The sequence below is a fragment of the Pinus tabuliformis genome, chromosome 5_2 (assembly GCF_031772625.1).
Source record: "Pinus tabuliformis cultivar Carrire ecotype Pingquan chromosome 5_2, CPIR1, whole genome shotgun sequence".
In the NCBI taxonomy this organism is placed as follows: domain Eukaryota; kingdom Viridiplantae; phylum Streptophyta; class Pinopsida; order Pinales; family Pinaceae; genus Pinus; species Pinus tabuliformis.
Window position 1 is genome coordinate 158,005,541 of NC_142306.1, and position 6,503 is coordinate 158,012,043.

Sequence of the window (6,503 nt, forward strand, 5' to 3'; positions counted from 1 at the left end):
CAGTGGTTGGTTTTGTGGCTGCATTGTGATAGAGAAGGAGATAACATAGCATTTGAGGTCATAGATGTCTTCCGTGCTGCTAATCCTTATCTCAACATATGGCGAGCTTGTTTCTCTACTTTGATTGAAAGAGATATCCATGAATCTGTGCAGAGATTGGTCCGTCCAAATCAGTTTTTTGCAGATGCAGTTGATGCCAGACAGGAAATTGATCCTAGAATTGGTGCCTCCTTCACTCAGTTTCAAACTATGCTATTGAGAGAACGAGATTATTGCAGAAGTTCTATGCCAATGCAACTAGCACCTCAGTCTCAACATCCACAATATCTTCAAACTGGACAGTCATATGGAGGTTCTTATGATGCAGGAAGGTAAATTATTACAGAATTGGCAAATAAACAAATTGAATGACTCTGAAGACCAAGCTCAGCTCCAAGATTCGTGCACACAATTCTAAACATCAAACCATAGAAGCACAAATCCTCCACTTACTCTGGTTCCTGGGAAGTGGGTTTGCAAGAAAAGTAGAACTAAAGGATGCTAGAAACTGTGCAAAAGTTAATGCATGGAGAAATTCACATGAAAAAGACAGATACTGTTGATCTGACTCTCACTGAATTTTCACAGGGTTACCAAACACTTGGATCAGAAAATTGTCGGAAAGCCCTCATTGCACTTGCTACCTAGTTTGGTGTTAACAGGGTTCACATTCGAGAACTTATCCAGCAATATCTCAGATTGCAGAGTGATGATCATGCTCAGTAGTCTGACTTGGATGAGGAAGGGTGTGTGTCAGCTTTCTATAGGATGAAGGAAAATCTGCGACATGCTCTAAAGCCATTATATATAACATTGTTTGAGCGATTGAATGCACATCCTGGTGGCTTGAAGTTCTTGGTTGATCTCCAAGTAGATCTTAATGGAGCTCTTAGAGAGGAAAACATTCCATTGTTAAGATCCTTAGATTCAAATTTAAAGGAAAAGCTGGCAACATGGTTGAGTCCAGTTGTCCTCGAACTCCATCGCATTACCTGGGATGATCATGCATCTTTACTGGAGAAGATTGTGGCATATGAAGTTGTACATCCTATTAGTAACCTCCATGATTATTTGAAACGAAGATTGGGAGCAGATCATCACTGCTTTGGGTATATGCATCCTTCCATACCACCGTGGTCTAGCTGGAAATCAATATTCGAAAGTTTTTAATCAAACGTGTCATTGAGATAGTTCGACAAGAGATGCCACATGTTAAAAATGTTTGCCACAACCAGCCCTATCCCAAGCTTCATGCAGTGGCTCTTATCGAAACTAGCATCTCAATCAAAGTTTGCTCAATCTTCTTCCAAAAGTGGTACAGATTATGAGGAAGCTTTGGCTTCTGCACTTAGAGAGATTCCATAGCCCAATGGGCTTCCAAAAGTAAGTCTTGAGTCATTTTTTCAGTCAATTTCAAGTCAGTTTCGAGTCAGTTTGTGTCATTTGAAGTTGTCAGCGTTTAGTCATGCATTTCAATTTAAGTTTTTGACCGTATTGGCCCACATGGTTAGGCACTTGGTCTACGGTGTTCTTGACACCTCCAAGGAGCTGCCATCCCCAATAAGGCCAATGTTAGTGTCAGTCTTTGCAGCCTTCCACCAGTGATCAAATATGCTCTTATAAAGTGGTCTTGGGGTGTCAAAGTCAATTTTTGTCATTTCAGTGAGTCTTCAAGTAAAATTTGGTCACTAGGTATTAGGTTTAGGATTGCTTTCACTCCTTCTAAAGTTTTCCAAGTATTGGTCCATGTCCCCACTCGGCTGAGTGTACCATGATTCAAAGAGTTGTCATCATTATTTCAGGTTCCAATGGGTCATTTTACACCTTGTTTGTGCTTCAGTTGTGCTTAGGTAAGACTCATTTCCCTCTCCTAGGGTTTTGAAGGTAATTTTTCTTGGATGGTCAAATAATCAACAAAACTTGTATCCTAATGCTCATACACCTTCCCTTGTCCTTAATATACCTTCTTAAACACTTCCCATCACTAATATCCCTCAAATACATCATTTTCCCACAAACCCTAGCCTATTGCTACAATTTGACACTTTTCTAGGTTAGGCCAGTGTTTTTCCCTTTTGGACCACTTCCCCTCACTCAATCTTTGAAATTCCACTTTCTGCTACTTCCTAACATCCCTCCCTACTTCCAAAAATTTTCTCAAGAATTTAGAAGCCCCTCATCGCCTTCATTTCCCTTCATTTCTACAAATCCCATGTTCCACACATCAGGATAGGTTTTATTCAAATGATATTTCTGAGAAAGAAAAGATGAATTTAACAAAAGTGAGAGAGGTGTTTGTCCATCATAGACCAAAGAATAAAAACCTCCTTCAGTTTTTATACGGGTCTCATGGTTTTGGGAGAAATGTCCAAAACATCATTTGTCTCGGGAGAGTTGATGCACTTCTGAATTCACCTTGGGAAAAGCAATTTATCTCCTAGATGGAATGTCCAAAAGACTCTCTTGATGAGTCAAATGGTAACTAGACATAGAGATCTTTCCAATGAGCTATCATGAGCTCAATTTGGAGTTGAGGAAGACCTCCAAAAGTTAACTGCAACAGCACTTTACATTTTGGCAGCCTCATTCTGCACATTTTAATAAGTCTTGGGAGATTGAGCTTTTGACAGGGAAATTGAGCTCCAAATTGAAAATTCAAGATGTTCTAGAAATTAGACAAGAAGAGCTTTCCAACGAGCTATCATGGGCTCAATTTGGACACTGGGAAGGCAGTCAAAATCAACCTGAAAGTTGGAGGAAAAAAATGTGGAGGCGTTGCGCACAAAGGCTGGAGTGTTGTGCGTAGGAAGGGAGCACTGCGTGTAGGGCAGTTTCCCCTAGTGCAAAACAAAATGGAGCTGCACGTAGAAAGAGGTGTTGCGCACCTGTAGGTGGCGCTATGCGTAGGGCCAGCAAGGGCCAAAATGCCCTCCTGCCACCCAAAAACACCAAATTTTCTTTCTTTGGTCCTCAAGCAAGTAAGTGTTGCCCCTGAACTTCACCCTTGACATTCAATTAATTCATTTGAGGTTAATTTTCTATGCTAAATGTGAAACCCTAGAATTTCCTCTACTTATGCCTTAAAACCCTAACCCTTTCTATACCTCCCATCACTTATTCCTAAAAACCCTAATCCCTCCCATATCTCCTTTCACCTATTCTCAAAACCCTAACCCCTCCTACATATCCCTCCATATCCCTTATTCCTTCATCCCCAAAGCAATATCCTAAAACCCTAGTCCCTCTCTCTCATTTTCATGGTTCATACCCTCCCACTCATTTTCATGTTTATATAGTCCACCAAAATACCACATAAGATCATTTCCCCTTCCCTTATTCCTAATCACCCATACTCACTCCTTCCATACCTTCTCTAGGGGTACACAACTTCAAAACTTAGCAAACATGGACAAGGAAGACCTTCCAGCAGTGCTCAGGTAAAGAAAAAAGAGAAGGTTAAAGAGACTAAAGCCATTGAGGTGCCTGAGACGTACAAGGCATACTAGAGGGGGACAAGAAAACTGTTTGCAGCAAATAGGCAAGTGTTTGCTCCACTTGGTGTGGAAGGGACCTTGCCTTCTTCATCAACTCATAGGAAAATGCTTGCTCCACAGGGTGTGGAAGGGGCTTTGCCTTCTTCATCAACATAATAGGTACAGGTGCAGCAGCTACATAAAGGGAAAGAAAAGGTGCTGGAGGAAAGTCTTGATGATGAGGAGGAGAGAGATTTTGATTTGATGGAGCATGATGAGCTAGAACAACATCATATTCATCATGGCATAGAGACAATTGACTTGGAGGCTCAGGATGAAGTAACAAAGGAAAACATCATCATACAAGAGAAAGAGGCTCAAATCCAAGCATTGATGGACAACTTGGCGAGAGCCAAGTATGTCATCACATATTTGAAACAAGAGAGCAAGCAGCTGAGTGATAGATAGGTCCTCATGGAGCTGGAACTTCTCAAGGCGAAGAGACAAAGTGACAAGGTCAAATCAGCAATGCAAAAGGAAGAAACACCAGTCACCTTGACTGCAATTCAGAAGGAAATTGAGGGGGATAGAGAAACTTGGCTTGAAAGGGTCAATTTGCACTTAGAGAAGCTGCTACAAAGGGCCAACAGGGACAACCAAATCATCAAGCACATGGCCTACCACTACAGGACTCGGAACAAAATTTGCAATATAAGGGTCAAACAAATGAAAGCAAGGTTGAGACGGGCACTCAAAGGAAAAAAAGAGGAGGATAGGCTTAAGTTGCTTGCTAAAGCTTCCTTAGCTCATCAAGATGCTTGATGATGGTGTTGCTCACCAATTTTGATCAAATTTGGAGGAATTTTTGCCTTTGGCAAATTTTGGAAATTTTAACACAAGAAACTTGGCTCGGTGGCGCTGCGCTTTTCCTAGGGACACCCAATGGACAAATGGCTTTCATTTTTGGATTCAAAGTGATGAGTACATGTACTCTATGCATTTTCTAAGCTTTTGGAGCAGAACTGGTCTACCAAAAGGTCAAAAAACACTCCAAAAAATGACCTTTCTGCCCCTTTTTGGACACACAGAAGCAGTCTTGGGAGAATCAACTTTTGAGGGGTCAAATGAGCTTCAAATGAAGAAATTCAAGATTTTTTGGAAAGTAGACTTGAAGAGCTTTCCAATGAGCTATCATGAGCTCAATTTGGATACCAGGAAGGCCTCCAAAAGGGACCTGAAAGAGGCTTGCGCATAGGGCTAGTGGCGTTGCGCATAGGACAAATTTTGCACAAGATTGCCATTTCACTGTGTTTTGACTGTGATCTTGGATTTTCTCTCATGGAGGATGTTTTACCAATGTAAATTATGACTTGGCTTGTAAATATGATGGATAACTAGTATTAGAGGGTAGATTCATTAGATTAAAAGTCATTTTGAGCACAAATGAATCAGTTTCCTCACTTTTAGAGGCAAGTTGTTAGGATGCCTAGATTCCAGTTTCTTGTTCAGTGTTGGTTAGATTAGCTCCTCATCTTAGGGATTCGACCCCTGAGGATGGGAGGAGGTTGAATCAATGTCTATATCTTCTTCTTCTTTCTCATTGTAAAGGGTTGGACTCAGCTGGATGCTTATGCTTTGATTGGACATCATTTTGTATCAGTTTAGCAGGAGATTAATGAAAAATTGCAGCTATTTCTTTGGGATCCATGTGGTATGATGTTTAGTTCAGTTTCCTCTCTTGTGATCATATGTTAAAATGTTTTGTGTACTTCATTAATCATTTCATTTCTTCTAAGTGGATGTTTTCAAGTTGATAGGCAGAACCCATAACATTAATGCTCTGCTTTGGGAAAATATTCACAGTTTATGTTTTCTTCAGTTTAGGAAGGATCCATGGTGATCACATGCTCTTCCTAGCTTCTCACCGGTCTTGAAACACCTCACCCATCAAAACCCTAGAGTGCTAAGCTTTATACCTACCTTGCCCCATCGAACACCCTACAATTTTGACCTAATTTCCTTGCCCTAACTGTTTGGCTCCTCCTGATCCAGCAAAACCCCTTCAAATCAAATCAAACCTTGTGCTACTATACCTAGCCTAATATCATTTTCTTGATCTATTCATCTTGGCTGAGATCCTTACGGAGAGAGCCCTCTCCTGGCCTAGTAGGGCTAGCTACTTGGCTAAGTGTGGTTTGTGGTTACCCTGGCATTGCCTTCCTTTAGCCTGAGGTTCAATCCAGGTGATAACAATATTATCCAACAAAATGAAGAGATATAACCTACAGCAGATCTGTTGTAATTCCCTCTTCGCTCGCACGCAATCTCCTCTCTCTTTCTCACTCAGAATACAGATCTACATAGACGCAATACAATTCCCTCATATATAGCGAGGGCTTTCCTTCTAGGGGAAAAAAAACCCTAAATTAAACATAACTTCTACTGTCAGATATATGCCTAATGAATGGCCCAGATTGACTACAAAATTACAACATTTTACAAGGAAATTTTACGTCTATTTATAACTTCGGCGGCGCTGCCCCCGATCCCCCGGCAAGGGAGGGCTCCCAAAGATCGCAGTCGCACCTCCCCTGGACCCCCCTTGCAACGTACATTTTAAGGGCGGCAACGTTACGAACTCGGGTCCAATGTGGCGATACCTATAAATAAAGAAGATAATCAGGCTCCACACCCAAGAATCTCCCACTTGGAGACTGATTATAACAACTCCATCGCTGCTTCATTTGCTGGACAATGGCTCCACTTTGGACCTGGATATTTCTCATCTTCATCATCATACTTGAAGACCAATTGAAACTGAGCAGAATCTCAGTTTCTCCCTGATTACAACTTTTGTTAACGTATTTGTAGGATTCTAGCTTGTGTGTACCTTTTCCAACTTCAACTGTCCATCTTCCAACACTGATCGTATGAAATGGTACTTAAGTTGTATATGTTTAGTCTTGGAATGAAATGCAGAGTTCTTTGCAA

The 6,503-nt window shown here is 41.2% G+C and overlaps 1 pseudogene; it reads left to right on the plus strand.

Moving 5' to 3' along the window:
* The first annotated feature begins 537 nt into the window (after positions 1-537).
* On the plus strand, positions 538-1,404 carry LOC149158006 (uncharacterized; annotated as a pseudogene).
* Positions 1,405-6,503: the final 5,099 nt, after the last annotated feature.